Raw genomic sequence first — 16,854 nt, forward strand, 5'->3', positions numbered from 1 at the left:
ATTCTTCAGTTTCCCGTGGAATTCATGGAAATCACTCCGTGGTATTTGGGTGTCAGGTGTGCTTGTCTGGCATGCAAGGCAGAGTCCTCTGATGAATGGCACCTTGACGAGGAGGATGGGGAAGCTGGGCTCAGGGGGGACTGTGGACAGGAAGGAGTGCCTCCATGTGGCTCTTCAGCATGGAAGTCTCCATGGAGCCTGGCACCTCACATAGCAACTCGCAGCTCAAGAAAGTGTTCCAAGAGGCCCAGATGGGAGCTGCCGGGTGTTCTAGGAACTAACCTTTGACGTTCCAGCACATTCCTTTTGCCATTTTCTACTGGCCAAGGAGTCCACTCGAGCCATCCTGAAGTTAAGGGCATTGGACTCTCCTCTCAACAGAAGGAAATGACTGCCGCCATCTTTAACTTAACACAGTGAGGAAATCGATCTAGGTCCCTGAAGTGTAATGCATGGCCAAAGGGTAGGTGCATTTTAAATCCCTCTCCAAAAAGTTTACACTAAACCCGTTTTAAAGAAATTTTCGTGTGCACTTTCAAGGTAGACATGTACCTCGGTAAGTGAACTGCCTCTGAGTAGACCAGCGAGACACTTACTATGTTCTCCTGAGTTGTTCATAGAGAGTCAGTGAGTGATGCGAATCATGCATGCAACTCAGCAAATGAAATACGACTACTGATGTGAAATATCAGAAAATAAGGAAACATCTTTAAGGTAAACAGGGTTTCTCCTTTATCTGTAAAGCTCGTTGCAACTCTGAACATACTGGTTTTAGGTGGTTTGCAATAAGGTCCAAGACGGTCAATCAAAGGCAAATAATTGATCTACTGTGCTGAGAGGTAAAGCTTCCAATGGCAGGATTGCCCTATGCTGAGACAGTAAGTCTCTTTTGTTTTTGAATCATCTTATTATTCCTCTCACATTATTCCTCTTTATAGGGTAACAAAAGCCTTCTTAGAAGCTCCTCGGTAGGCATCTTATTGGTCACACTTGGTTACCCACTGCTCTAAAGGAGGAGAGGGAAACATCCCCTGGCGTTCCAGTCTCTAGTTGAGTTGTTCAAGGAGGAAGAGATTAGGTGGGCATAGCTTTCTGTGAGTGAGCCAACAGTTTGGCCACAAAACGAAACAGAAACCAAGTTGGGTCTTGGGATAAGGCTGCAGACGTCCACTCAAGAGTACTTTTAGCTCTGGCCAGTGCGACTCAGTTGGTTGAATGCTGTCCCTTGCAATGGGTCACCAGTTTGGGAGGCAGCTGATCGACGTTTCTCTCTCTTCCTCTCCCTTCCTCTGTCTCTACAATCAATAAAAACATTTTTTAAGAGTACTTTTAGAATAAAACAAGAAGTCTTTGCTGTTACACATCCAGCCCAATTTCCCAGCACAGGTCTAGCAAGTCATGGAACCCAGCCAAGATATTCTTAGTCCTTATTCGGACTCACCTTTCTTGGAGGCCTAACAAGGGTAGATTTTAGTGAGTTTGGTGTTTAGAATCCTCTCTCCCACCCCATCTCCTCCTCCTCTAAATCTGGCCTTAGTATCTGCATTCCATTCACAAACTTCATTGTTTTTTGTTGTTGGAGGGAAGGACAAAGGAAGCTGTCAGACAGGCAAACGGCACAATGTAGAGGAAAACACAAGAACTTCGGAGGTCCTGGATGAAGAACGCAATTTTGTTCCTAGACCTTGTGCTAATTATGAAATCTGTGACTCCTGTTTAACTTATTTGAATCTTAGTTTCTGCATCTGTAAATGAGGAGTGGCAAAGGATTGCATCTGAGGCTACATTCTGTTATTTTAATGACGTCACATAATAGCCAAAGAGTAATTAATCTCAAGGGAAGCTGGCTTATGACTCACTGAAGGCATGTCATCAACCCTCATCTTCATCTTCATCACCATCTTCATGGACATTGAAATCGCAGGCCATATGTGAAGTACTACCTGTGGAATATGTCAGATAATTCAATCCTTATAATAACCCAATGCTGCAAATTTTATTCTTATCTCCATCTTTAGAGATGACACAATTGAGATGAGGAGTGGTTATTTGCCCAGAATTTCTTGGAAATTTACAAGGGCAGGCGTTAAAGTTCTATTTGATGACAGAGGCTAAACACGTATCCATTACACTCTTGATGAATGGAGGAAGATCTCAATGAGCTATGGGATTAGTATAATTGTTTTGATTTTCAAATAAAACATATTCATTAAAATAGTACCAAGATAAGAACGTACAAGCTGTTTGTATGTTGCCAACATACTCTGGCGAGAATGAACTAACTTTCAGATACGTGTTCACTTGGAGTGTTTGTGAGCTGACCACACAGATGGAGGAGAGGCGAAGGCACTAGAGTGGCTCTTCACCAGGGCACCTACATACTGATGAGTAAGAAGACTAGTTTTTTTAAATATATTTTTATTGATTTCAAAGAGGAAGGGAGAGGGAGAGAGAGATAGAAACATCAGTGATGAGAGAGAATCATTGATCACTGCCTCCTGCACGCCCCCCACTGGGGATGGAGCCCGCAACCCAGGCCTGTGCCCTGACTAGGAATCGAACCGCAACCTCCTGGTTCATAGGTCGATGCTCAACCACTGAGCCACACCAGCCAGGCAAGACTAGTTTTTTGATAGTTTTCCAGCTCTGTACCTCAGAGGGAACCTGTAGGACAGCGAAGGAGTTGCAGAGCGCCCTGTGATCAGATAAAGACACTAAAGGGCTTGTCCTGTCCCCTCCCACGCCGAGCAGATGAAGAGGTGGCTGTGGTCAGGGCGGAACGACAGGCAGCAGGTGGCACAGAGCAGACGCGGGAGGAAGCTGGCATCGCCGTGGGCGGGAAAGAGCAGGTCCTCTGTCACTGCCAACTCCTGCCACGCTGCGTCCACACCAAGCGGTTGGCAGGCAGCCGCCCGCGTGGGCCAGGCCCCGAGGGCCCATGTGGAGCCGCCACTCACCCGCTGGGGGCAGAGGAGGCGCCTGCTCCTTTGGCTTTTTGCTTTTGTTGCTCTAACGGGAGAGGAAAATATTCTCCTTTTCTGCACGAGCCTTGGGAGGGTGCGCCCAGCAGCTGTGCCCAGATGTTTGCACCTGAACAACAAAGACACCAGCCCCAGAGGGACGGCGGCTGAGATGGCCGAAGCGCACCTGCTGTTTGCTGGCTGTGCGGTTGTTCTGGGAGCCAGGGCCTCCTGAGACGCTCAGCACCAGCCGCGCCAGGAGCAGGCACCTGAAGCCCGGTGAGCAGAACAGGGCGCGGAAGAATCTGAGAAGGAAGGCTTTCCTCCCTGCGTGAAGCTGGATTGGCAAATATTTGCATTTTCCATGAGAAAAGGCATCCCCTGGTGTTTTGAAACATACTGGATAGGATTACAGGTTAAAAGACTTCTGCACCCAACTACGTCCACAGAGCGGCTCCCACAGTGAGAACCACATGCCTCTGATGAGTCTGAACTGGAGGGTGAGAAAGCAAGCTGAGAGGAAGCACGTCTCCAGGGCATGACGCAGGGTGGAGCCCAGCAATGCCAGCACTGGGGGGGGAAGGGGGGGGGGGGGCGGTCCCCACAGTGACTTCACTTGCCAAAGCCTTCCTAGAATTAGGTGTGTGGGCTCCTGACCCAAGAGGCACCCAGAGGGGCCATGAGCAGTCCCAGAGGAGGTGGGCCCGGGACAGAAGCATGCCGGGAAGGTGGCAGGGTACTTCCTCCTGCAACCCCTTCCCATGCTCTGGGTTTGCTTACTTGGAGCCCCTAGTTGGAAAGAGAAATGAGAAATGAGTTGTCACCCATCCATAAGGGTGACAGTGGTCCTTGTCTTTAGCTGCTGAGCTGCTCCAACCAGCGCTTCTGGGGGAGAGCCGGGCACAGAGCGTCCTGGTGAGAGTCAGGGCCGCACCGCATTCTGGAAGGATGACGCCATGTCCGTGACCCCAGGTGGAGTCGCCTTAATAGGGCTTTTCCTGCGATGGAAATCCTGCAGCCCAGGATTACGTGGCTAGTTTCCAGTGCTCCTTAATTTTTTACAACCTGCATGGACATTTTCTAGTTCTTGCCTTTTACAACCCTCCTGGGAAACTGAGGTGATTTCTTTTTCAAACACGAAACCCATACATTTTCAAACTACTCTTGAGTTCATTAGTTGTTGTTTTTCCCCAACTGTTAAAATGCATTATTTATTTGGTGGAAATGACCCTATGTCTCCTGTTTACTGGAATGTCTGTCTCAATTGGAGGACCCAAACCTGAGCCTTGTGTACATATGAGGCAGGCAGTCACCTCCAAAGTAGGATTTGAGGGATCCAGGACACTCCCCAAATAAAAACCATTGCTCTCTCTATGCCGAGTGTTCATTTTGGGGGGATTCGATGATTTACACAATCCCACCTCCAAATGTCCTGTTTTTTGTTTTGTTTTTCATTTGTATTGAATTCAGAGAAGGGAAGGAAGAGGAAGATAGAAACATCGATGATGAGAGAGAATCATGGATCGGCTACCTCCCACACGCTCCCTACTAGTAATTGAGCCCGCAACCAGGGCATGTTCCCTGACCGGGAATCGAACCGTGACCTCCTAGTTCATAGGTAGACACTCAACCACTGAGCTGCGCTGGCCAGGCAGCAATGTCCCTTTACCTTCAAAAAAAGTACAGTTTAACAGGAAAGATAGAGAACATGGACTTGCCAGATGATTTCAAGAGAAATTTGGATGCAGGAATCTGTCTGGCTCATAAGAATTGCCAAACCGAAGTCAGCCAGGCAGTTGTTCGGTTGCCAGCGAAGGCTATGTCATGTGAAAATCTTGTCTTCACTGATAAGACCCTTAGGGGTTAGAGACCTCTTCTTCCTTCACAATCCCTTCATGCATCTATCTTTCCTTCAAAAAGTGGGTCCAGCACTGTGGCAGGTTAGTATTTTGATACTTTAGCCAACGGGATTGCTCCTTGTTGATATGTTAGCCAACGGGATTTCTCCGTGTTGATACTTTAGCCAACCGGATTTCTCTTTGTAATTCTATGTGCTTCATGGCCTCTCCCAGAGCTCACACAGCTGGGGGCTTCCAAGTTCACGTTTCAGGGTAGGGACACAATGGGAGAGACCCGGGGCCAAGGGGAGAGCCAGCTGCTGGCTCTGGAGGAGCCTGGATGTGCCGGTGGGAGTGAGGAAGGATCCAGGAGGCTCAGAGTCCGACCGGGAGGCCAGTCCCGTCCAGCTGGAGCGAGGACTTGCTCTGGTCGCCACAGTTGTCTGTAGAATGTGTTGTGTACAGTGTGCGAAGGCTGAGGCCGGTAGATTTGGATGGAGGGGAAAATGAGAAATAAGATCCTACGAAAGAGCAGTGCGTTTATTTAAACAAATTACCTGGTTCTGCAAAAAGGTCTGAGGGCAGCTGGAGGGCTTATTCGCAGCCAACTCTCCCTCCCCCACCTTCTGAAACGATTCTCTCAGTAAAGAACTGGGGTCAAGTGCTGGAGTGTGGAGAGTCAGACGCATCCACAGCGGAGGTGCCGCTGGCTGGCGCTGGGCCCCGGTTTACACACCCGGTTTACACACACGGTTTACACACCCGGAGGGCAGGTCTGAGCCTGGCCTCTCAGGGACGCAGCCCCTCTGCGGACTGAGGGGCCCTGGAGAAGAGCTGGCGATGCCTGCGGACAGCGCTACCCCCTCGCCCAGGGCCTCAGCCTGGAGGTCCCGGTGAAAGAGTCCTCTTGCTCAGGCGATTGCTAATCAGCTCTCCCAGAGGAACCTCAACAGCCTGAGAAGAGCCGCACTCGTGTCAAGAGGCCCTAGAGCAGCTTGTTGACGCGGGGCCTCTGGACTCTTGCAGCCAGGCTGCCAGGCACAGCGGTGACCTCTTGGCCAGAGGCCTGGCGCTGAGGTCACACGCAGGGTCCTGGACCTCTCCGCGCCTCCGTTTTCTCATCTACGCGTTTACAGAGTCCGTGGGAGAAGTGGACAGGTGGGCCATGGAAGGCTCTGAGGCTTTTGGGCCACAGGGGCATGAGCTCCTCTGGGTGAGCTGTCCCTCTGCAGCCCTAGGCGAGCGTGAGTGAGTAACACTGAAACACACAAGCGCTCTTAGTAGCCGACGTAAGCCCCCCAAACATGTCCATGTTGTTATCCTCAGAATAATAATAATAATAAAAAGGCTTTATCCATCTGGTATTTTTCCAACTTCTCTTACTTTTCAACTCTTATTATTCTAATTAGGGTTTAATATCAGGTCAAATACCTGTGATTCCTTTTAAATTTTATTTTGGGTGTTGGGAGGCCATTTAGAGTTAATTAAATATAACTTACACAACATTCTTAAAACGTATATCTTTGTGTTTTTTGTAATCTGGAATTTAAACAATTCCAAGGAAGAAGTATTCATAATTTGAGAGGGCACTCAAACTTACCCGTCCCTAACCCCTTGCACCCCACCTCCTATATCTGCCTGTTAGGTTTAAAAGGATTGTCATTTTCACCAAATCCCATCATTTATCTGTTATTTAAACTCATTTGCTTCCTGATGGCCCTCCTCCAGAGACGAGGACACCCGTGACAGTCAGCTTTGCCTTCGCCACTGTCCCTGCTGTGTGTGGGGCCTACCCCATCCTTCGACATGCTCGTCACAGGCCTCCCCCCACCTTCCGTTTTACCGCCTGACGACAGCAAATCCCCCAGGGGCACTCACTGTGTGCTCCTTGCTTCTGCCTCCATTTCAGGAGCATCCACTCCTGCCACCCGCCATGCTTGTTGCTGGGAAACCATTAACATGCCCGTCTTTCTCAGTCATCCCCCGACCCCCCCCCCCCCACACACACACACACACACACTTGGAGCAGCACTAGGATTTGTTTTTCTCTTTGTTTTTCATTCACAGACTGCATATTGGTAGAGCAACTATCAAAGCAGATGTGGCATTTTCTCCTCCACTGATTCCCATCCCTATTTATTTTCCTGTTTTCTTCTTCTTTCACTTTCATCTTATTTCTCTGTCTCCTCTGTCCCCATTCCTTACAAGTCCTTTTGTAGTATCAAAGTGTGGAAGCCACTGAATTAAATAACATTTTACAAAATGTACTAAATCTGCTGCGAGACTATTCACTGGTTGCAGGGATGGGCCCTCCCCACAAGGAAACACTGGTTCTCAGGTGACATTGAACTCGGGCCTTGGAGGGCGCATTCTCAGCACCCAGGAGCACTCTGAGCGTCTGCAGGCTGTTAAAGGGGTGGGTTTGGATGACGGGGCATTTTTGTACCCGAACCTGTTGTCACGAGGAGGAGTTGACTCAGCCGGGTTGCTGTCTCGTGACGCTGAGCGTGCAAGGACGATGCACACGCCATTAAGCTCAGTGTGTCCGCCTGTGGGAACATGCTGGGAGCTTCACTCTGAAACCATCACTTCCCCCGAAGCGTTTGGTGGAGACAGAAATCGCGTAGTGAATCCTGGGCTGGCGGAGACCACCCGCCCTTTCCCTGGGTGTCCTGTGGAGGAGGCAGCGGTGGCCTCGATCGAACATGGGTCCATCCAGAGGTCGAGTTAGTAAGCACCTTAACAGAATTCAGCAAAGTGGCGCCAGCTGGAAACGTATGGAATTTCTTAAAGGTCACATTTCTATGACCTTTAAGGCATGCAAATTCTATCATTCTTTCCTACAGCAAAGTTGACTATTGAACAAATTGGTAAAAACAAGGTAAACCAGCAAAGAATTGGCCAGTCTGTGAGACACCAAGAAAAATTCCCATTCATTAAACAGAAAGCATAAAAATAGGTTTGGTCTATGGGTGGCAGTATCTAAGCCGATGTTAAGTTCCTAATGACGGAGACCTTAGAGGGAGATAAGAGACTAACTGGTGTGATACTCACAAGTTTTTAAAACTGAATAATAATAATCATCTGCTTGGGTAGTTTGAGGTCTGAGAAGCAAACAATATTGTAATTTAAGTTATTCTTTATTTGAAAACCTGCATGCTCTGTGGTTAAATGAACTCACTCAGCCACCGTGAAACTGCTACCCCCTAGAATGTGTGTAAGGTGGAACTGAAGACATACAGACACATTTTTTTTAACTTTTCCAAAGATACACATGCAAAGGAGATATAAACTTAGACTTCCTTTGGGCTGCAAATGACTAATTAAAAAAAGAAGAAGAAGAAAAGAAAAGAAAGAAAACCCAGAATGAGGTTGAGTAGGTGCAAAGCTGTTTTGTTTTGTTGTGTTTTTTTTTCCTCCTAAAGCAGATTAACTAGCTGGCATTTCTTTGAGTAGCTTAAAAGGTTCACGTTATATCTGGCAGAGTGAATAGGTAATGATATACGCCTCATTCACCAAAGAAACAAATGTTTTGTTCCACAACTCTAATTCTGTATTTGGTCGTAAGCTAGAGTGATATAATATACACTAGTATTATTGTAAAACAAGAGTTTATTACTTGGCTAAGTAAGTTGATCTTTGGAAAAGTGTACAAGTGCTTTGAAATAAAATAAAAACGACTTAATCCAATCTCCCTTCATACAATTTCTTTCAAGGAGAACAGACACAGCCTGTTAAAATAACAAAGAATGTAGAGTTTCCATTCATGGACAAAGTGTCCTCATTCAAACCCCCATCCCAGGCACCTCGGCCCGGCTCAGCTTTCGAGGCCCCGGGAAACGCGATGCCCTGGAACCTCGGGACTCGGGATTTTGTTTTCTGTTCACTGGCAGCGCTTTTCACGCGTCACAGACCTGGTGACACCTCAGTGACACCCACTGCGGATTGCCTGGTGGTGCAGAAAAGGCAGAGAAAGGGAGGAGGAGAAACCTCAGGCAGGGCAGCCAGGCGACGTGGCAGTCACAGCGGACCCTGAGCCGGGGCCAGGCTCAGGATGGGGGGGGGGGGGGGGGCGTAGAACAATCACTTGGGGGAAAGGATTTCACCAGACGCGTTAAATTACACACCCGCCTGGGAGCGCAGGCGGCCGGCAGCCCCACAATGGAGCTTGGCAAGGGCCAGGGCCCATCTGCAGGATCTCTAGCCGGGCTCTGCGCGGGCACCAACGCAGTTTCAATGCAATTAGGAGACCACGTCTGGCTCAGAGTGACTGCGGAACTGCGTGGCATTGGACACGATGGGGACTTGGGGATGCCGACCTCCGCAGCGGGAGCGGGGAGTCAGGTGGGATATTTGGGGATGGAACCCCGTTGGGCCTGGTGTCTGTGTCACTGCTAGAATTCAGCCGTAGAGACTTACCTGGTGGCCTGTATCTCTGTAGATTCTTTGTAGGAAATCACAAACAATGCATATTTTCTAGTTCCAGAGTGAGTCAAAACAATAGGCTTTCTACTAATGTGAGCAAAATATGTATATACCTCTGACTTCCTGTCTTGCTAGCAATAGGTCTCTAATGTATTCATTCCCCCAAAGATTTCTTTTAAGTGTCTTCAAATAAAAAAAAAATATGAAAGGTTGAGATGTGATTTTCACAAGATTACACAAGGAAAAACAAATGTCAAAGTAAATTTTACAATTGCTTCTGATTACGGCGTTTTGAGATTCTAGAGCATTTTAGGACATTCTTAAACCAGCATTCTTTTTTTTTTTAACTAAACATAACCTCCCTTAACCCAACCACATTCCTTCCCCTCCCTGTCAGTGGGTCCCTGGGGCTTCCTGTGAATCGCCATTTCTAAGGCAGGCCCCCCGGCAAGCACTGCTGGGCTGGCTCTCGGCATAAAAAGATTTCCTGGGGGCTGGGCTCCTCGGCGTGAAGAAGGCCAGGCCTCTCACAGGAGGCCCGTTTTATCAGGAACCCTTGTTCCCACTGTCCCCGTGAGTGGCTCACAACTTCTGAGTGGGGGAGGGGGGGAGAAAGGGGTGGAGAATGAAATCAAGTGTGAACCAAGGCTACAGACCAGAGCTCCTACAGGCAATGAGACTATTGATTTCCTCCTCTGAAAGCTCAGGGCGGGCCTGCGATACCAATGGGACCGATCATTCCCAAAACATGGCTGTACCATTGGCTGTTTTCTTTCCACGGTTCTGAACACAATGTGTTATTCTACAGCAGAAGCCTTTCAGCGGATGCGCTCAACGCTGAACATGAGTCAGGCGGCAGGGCCCAGCCCCACTTGGGAGAGTGTTTCTGAGCATCGCGGAAGGACAGCCAGGCGGGTGAAGGGCGCCCCTCCTCACTCCCTTCTCGGGGCGCCAGCTCCATCGAGGTCCACTCCATCGGCGGCCGATTGGACATCATGCTTTCACACGGGAAGTTACAACTTTCTGTTTATCCAACACCATAGATTCCATGAGGATGGTAATGTTGAACTTGGTCTATTTGTGCCAAATTGCCTGAAAATAATAATTAGAGACAATTTAGCATAATGAGTACAGTAGTTTCAGAGAAATCACCCTGACAGAACATTAATTGTATTCATTAAACAGGAAGGGATCAAATTCGAAGGTCATATCTATTCATGGTTTTATTTTTAGAAATCATCTTCAATTTCTTCTTAATTCAGAAGACAATAATGTAGACAGAATTAAGTGGTTAGCTAGCAAAATGATTACATTAAAATGTTATTTTTTAAATGAAAATTCCACTTAAATTCTCCAAAAATCAATTTCTAGTTATATGCTTACACTGTTTCTTTTTACATTGATGTGAGTTTAAAATTGCGTTAATATGTGAACAATAAAATATTAGTCAAGTTTGAGTTTTTTTCCAGTTTTTCGTTTTATTATCCTGAATAACTGAGCAGAAAAGTAAAAATATTGAGAAAAGTGTACTAAATTCTACATTGAGAAGTCTAGCTAGAACATGAGTTTGGAAATTAATGATGAGTAAAATTTAAACCGAATAAATATCCTTAGACATTCATGAAGTATGAAGTAAAAAGTTACTCTTTTTATTGCTGTAATTGCTGATCCGGAAGGATTTACCAGAGTTTAATTAGGGCAAGTTAACCCTTAATGATGGGATTGAAATGTGATTTTTACAGAGAAAGATGTGAATTGTGGCTCTTTTGACTGGAGATCATCAGTGTTGGCACAACTCAAAGAGATATATATTATAAACTTAGCATGTTTAGCACTAGGACCAGTGGTTCTCAACCTGTGGGTCGCAACCCCTTTGGTGGTTGAACGAACCTTTCACAGGGGTCACCTAAGACCATCCTGCATATCAGATATTTACATGACGATTCATAACAGTAGCAACATGACAGTTATGAAGTAGAAACGAAAATAATTTTATGGTTGGGCCACAACATGAGGAACTGTATTTAAAGGGCCAGAAGGTTGAGAACCACTGGTTTAGACTGTTTGAAGCAGGGCTGTGATTCATGCTTTCCAAAAAAAAAAAAAACTCATAAAAACATGAGATTTCGCCTTAGCTGGTGTGGTCAGTTGTTTGGAGCATCATCCATACACCAAAAGGTTTCGGGTTCTAGCTGCGGTTGGGGCACTGAAGGGAGACAACTGATCTCTCTCTCTCTCTCTCTCCCCACCCCCCCAGCTTCCTTTCTTCCCCCCTCCCACTTTCTCTAAAATTAATAAAAGCATGTGAAACAAAAACAACACATGAGATTCCCTTTTTTCAAATTTCAGGTTCAGTGTGTAGTCTTCTGTTTGCTAATTCAAAACTGTTCCTACCGAAAAAGCAGTCCCCTGGGGACACCCACCTCTAGTTTCAGCTTTAGTTTTCAATCCATGTTTATGAATTAGGTTACTATCTACCAAAACACTTAGTCTTATCAACTCAGGTTGAAGTCTAAAATCAAAGTTCTGCACTTGCAGACATTTTAACTCTGTCAAAATGTCCCCTTGCTTCTAGTCTAAATATATCTATTTGTTTAACTAATACATATCACAAGCTAATATGGCAAAAATATAAAATTTGACTTTTAATTCCAAGTCTATCTCTTTATATAAGAAAATGGCACGGCATCCAGTCCATTTTTCTAACAAAAACAAACACACACAAGAAACCATCCTTGATTTCTCTCTCTTTCTCACTCTCAATATACAGTCAAGCAGTCCTGAGTGATTCACCCTGGAAATACATAACCCTGTCCGTCCACTTAGCGTCTCCATTGGTGTCTCCATAGTTCAGGCCACCGTCATCCATTGCCTGAGCTCCTTCTCAGCCAACCGGTTAGGCTCCAAGTTTCTTCCTTGTCCTTCAGTCCCCATGCTCTAAGCACTGATTCTTCTATACCATGTTGCATGGGGCCTTTCCTCTATTCAGAAACTCCTTGTAGCTCCCATGTCACTCAAAAAAAGTGAAAGTCCTGCAGTGCCTCCTGTGATGGGCCACCCACCGGCTCTCTCTCTGACTCAGATTTGACCTCCTCCCACAGATTCACCTGCTCCAGGAGCCCTGTCACCCGCTCCTCCCCATAATGCACCTGCTTCAGGGCTTCGTCATTGCCATTTCTGCAAAGATGTTCTTCCTCCAGGTAGTCGCATCTTCCTCCCTCAGTTTATTCAGGTTTCCAACCACAGTTCCACCTTCTCAGAAAGCTCCCCATGGTCATTCCAAACGAGATAGCAGTTCTCCTTCCCCTCACCCCACTCTCTATTCCTTTAACACTCGTCACAGCCTGAAATAGTAAAGAAGTATTCATTTGCCTGGTTTTGATCTGGCTCCCAAACTAGACTGTAACATCAATGAGAGCAGGGACTCAGCTTGTTCTCAATCCTCACTTCCTGGCAGTTAGGGCAGTGCCAAGTATAGATGCTATAAATAGCTGTTCAGTAAACAAAAGAACAGTTTGTTCCAATGGACTCCATGGTCCGGACTGGCCTAAGAAATACATTTCTGAACTGATGATACTGCTTGGCCCACAGCATATTTTTTCCTACTTTTCCATATTGTTCATAGTAACAGGGAATGATAGGCCCTTTCTGGGGTCTGATGCTTTGGTCAGGCCTGGCTGAGTGATCTGTGTGTCCCCTGACGCTCCTGGTGTGCTCTGGTCCTCAGTGAATCTCAGGAAGTTCTCCGCCTGCCTCCAACGTCCTCCTCCATCTGGGCCTTCCTGGCCAACGCCTCCTAGTTATCTTTGGAAACCTAACTCGACAGACTTCTCTCAAGTAAAATGGATGACTCCTCTTTGTAGGCTTATGACTTCTAATCATAGCTTTTCATACCACACAGAATATTTATCCCTCCTCTTTGCTTGCCGTGCATCTCTCTCTACTCAACTACAAGTTCCCGGAGATGAGAATCTGTGTGTTAGTCTTCTATGTGTCCCCCAGATCAAAAGGTCCTCTATTCATTCCGTAAACAATCATTAGGAAATGTGTTCCAGGCATGTTTTTCAGTGTGTTTAAGTGATAGAAGGAAGAACAATGTAGCTGCAGAGGAGACAAAAGAGCCGAGGTGGTAGGAGATGACACCGGCCAGGAATCCATCATGTTGGGTGTGGCAGGCATTCAGAAGTTTGCACTTCATATTCCAAGTGAAATGAAAAGGAATGGGAGGTTTAAGAAGGGGAAGATGTGATCTGATTCTTTTTAAATCATCCTGGCTGCCATGTGGAGCATGAACTTAGGAGGTCCGTTAGAAAGTTCTTGAAGAAATGAAACCAAGAGATACCAGCAGGTTAGATTAGGGAGCAGTGGAGGGGAGGAAGAGAAGTTGGATTCACATGTTTTGGAAGAAATTTACTAAATATATAAGATAAGGGAAAGACAGGAATCTCGGATCACTGCTAGGGCTTTAGCCTTGAGCAACTGACTGTACTGTGGTATCATTTACAGAGAAGAGATGAGTAGGAAAAAGGGTTTAGGGCTGTGAGTATGGAGCCAAGAGGTCCCTTTGCTTTGTTTTGTTTTGTTTTGTTATGTTTTGTTTTGTTATGTTTTGTTTTGTTTTGTTATGTTTTGCTGCATTAAAGTTTATCTGCCTTTTACACTTCTAAATGAAGCTCTCAAGCAGGCAGTTGGATATACAGCATTAATCAAATGAATGATTAATTAAAGAATGAATGCCTTATGGACGGTTCTCAAACTATTCTTTGTTAGAACGCCAAGATTTCATGATTGCACATATTAAATAAATGTAGTCTTTATTTAGTAGATGAAATCAATGTTAATGCAAGAATTTTCTCAAGTGTAAATGTTGTCCTAATGTTTTTCTTAAATTTCCATTTATCTATAATAAAGTCTGGATATATGCAGCACACTTTTGGATATCATTGAATGCTTTTCTTACATGTGTAATATTTCTCTCTTTATGACTTCTTGCCAAGATGCCAATGTCTTTCAAGTGGTGAACCCCCTGAAAACATCTGAGGACCCCTGTGCTGGGGATTTGAAGAGGCACCCAGATGCGATCATCACCAAGATTCTGCCTTTCTACTTAGTACTTGTCCTCTTTAGAGACTTTAGGAGTGAGTTACAAGCAAAAATGTTTCTACAGTGGTCAGCAGATCCAGGAATGTGGGATAATCATCAGCTCCAGGAACACCAACTGTGTCCTTCCTAATGGTCCTGGAGATCCTGGAAATCATGGAACACCAACTGTGTCCTTCCTAATGGTCCTGGAGATCCTGGAAATCATGGAGACTTGGTACCGAATTTCAGAATGTCTCTAACTGAGCTCACCAATAGAAAGTCATTGCTCAGCCACTAGGATCCTACCAATCACATGTGAAGAAAATGCTGCTCAAAGTAAAAGTGAAAGCAGCAAAGAGGAGATAGTAGATTACATTTTCATTGGCTTATTTGTGAAAGCAGCAAAGAGGAGATAGTAGATTACATTTTCATTGGCTTATTTCACGGCACATTGTTAACTGTAAATGATGCTGTTCCCACCTCATAATGTTCACACCCGGGGCTGTAAAACATTCATAGCATGTTGTGGGCTGTGGCTGTCAGTGCTACAGTCATTTTGACTCACAAGTTGTCAATGTTGTTGTTTGAATATAATTTATGGGACGTTTATATCTTATTCAACAACATTTTACTTTCCACATGAGTTTTCCAATGGCTTTAGACTATTTTTAATTTCCTTTTTGGAAAATTTCTAAAATCTTTTCGATGGAAAAAAATGGCAATTTCAGAACTGCTGGTTATTAACACTGATCTCTTTTGTTTCAGAAAAAAAAAAGATAAAATCAGGTAGTTTGACTCCTAGCTAACATGTCCACATGGAAGAATCTAAGAATAATTTCCTGAGCAGCAAAATAATTTACCTCATCATTAGATAAATTTTAAATTATGAAAACAATTTTGTACTTGTTAAAATGTTTATACCTATTAAGAAACTATTAAAGCAATAAGGAATTAGGAAGAGTATAGTAATATCACTTTTAACCTGTAATCTCATTTCTCTCTCCAAAAGTAATCACTCAATACTTTTATGAGCATTCTGCCAATGTAGATATTTTAATATTATCTGTATAATACAATGTGCATATGTATTTAATAAAAGGATTCTTTATACCTATTAGGCACCCTTGTTTTCAGTAAGACAAAATAGAGTTTCAGTCTTTTTATACGTGCGTCAGCCCATCTATTATACAGCTTGAATAATGCAGTCTCTAAAGGATACAGAGCACGTTTCGCAAGTAGTTGGTGATTTCAGGCTTTGCTGATGTGCAGTGAGCAGCGCTGCTACCATTTACACCCCTGTACTTCCTGAACTATGGAGACAGACTTGGGAAGAAGTCTGTGGCATCTCCAGCCAAATGCATTCGAACAAACAGATGGACAGCTAGTCAGGGAGCCATTGGGATTCAGTTGTTGCCATGACTATGTTTTATTTTTTTCTGGTAAAAGTGGGGTTACACAGAGTTCTAGGTAAGTTGGATTAATCCCGGGTTTTGATACCCATCAGCTGTTTGCCTGCACAATCGTGTTGTCCTTCTAGAAATTCACAGGGAAAGCTGTTGACACTGGAGCTGGACATTTGCACCCGTCGTGATGAGCCCGGTTCTTAGCGCTCTTCCACAGGAAGCCTCCGTCTGCTTAAATGTCACGGCCACGGACATCGCGGGGAAGAGCAGGGTCTCTCTCCGTCACTCCCCGGTGTCCAGCTCCTCGCGGCCGCTGATGAGGATACTGTGCCGTCTCAGAGGGCGCGTGGGCAGGAGGGAGCCTCTAAGCTTATTCACCCAGGAAACCCTCTGATCCGATCTCCCGCGCAGAGCCGGCAAAATCCAATCCAATCACTGTGGCCCACCCACTCCCTCAAACTGTAAATGTCACCGACCTAGGCAACCAAGCCGGACAGAGGAGGAGCCTCTTCCACCTCCAGACGCAAGCAACGGAGAACAAAGCAGCTAAAAACAAAAGTGGTGGCACTGGGCCAAAAGTCAGGACTACAGCAAGCACTGTCGTTCGGATGCTTTGTTTGGGCAGAAAACTGTGCGCTTCCTTCGTAGTTCTTGTTTAGAAGTAGGTAGGAAGCCATTCAGAAATGTGTTAGGGATGAAAGTCACATTGTGTCACTAAGAGACAAATGCCTTCAGCTTGAAAATGACTTCTCTTGTTGTTCCACAATGACGCAGCAGTGCTGCTCATAAGATCAATGTTGATGTAAGATTTTTCAGGACAAGAACTAGGAAAAAAGTATAAATGAGAATAGTTGGTATTTTAAATGACAAAAATCAAATTAGGCCATTCACACCAAATGTGAGGTGACAGAAAACACAGCTGATGCAGTGCTTTCTCAGTTGGATTGGTGAACAGTTATTAGAGGCTGCTGTCTGGATCGCTGAGAGCAGTAAAGATATAAAAACAAGAACAGGACTTCAACTGTCACAGAGGGATTGTTTAAGACTGATGGGGGAAAGGATTAAATTCTGAGTTTCGGAAGAAACTTAGAATTTCCTTTCTGGACAGTATTTAAAAATATCTCGGGGGTGGAGGGTTGGGGGATT

The sequence above is a fragment of the Myotis lucifugus genome, unplaced genomic scaffold, assembly GCF_000147115.1.
Source record: "Myotis lucifugus unplaced genomic scaffold, Myoluc2.0 scaffold_457, whole genome shotgun sequence".
Taxonomy (NCBI): Eukaryota; Metazoa; Chordata; class Mammalia; order Chiroptera; family Vespertilionidae; genus Myotis; species Myotis lucifugus.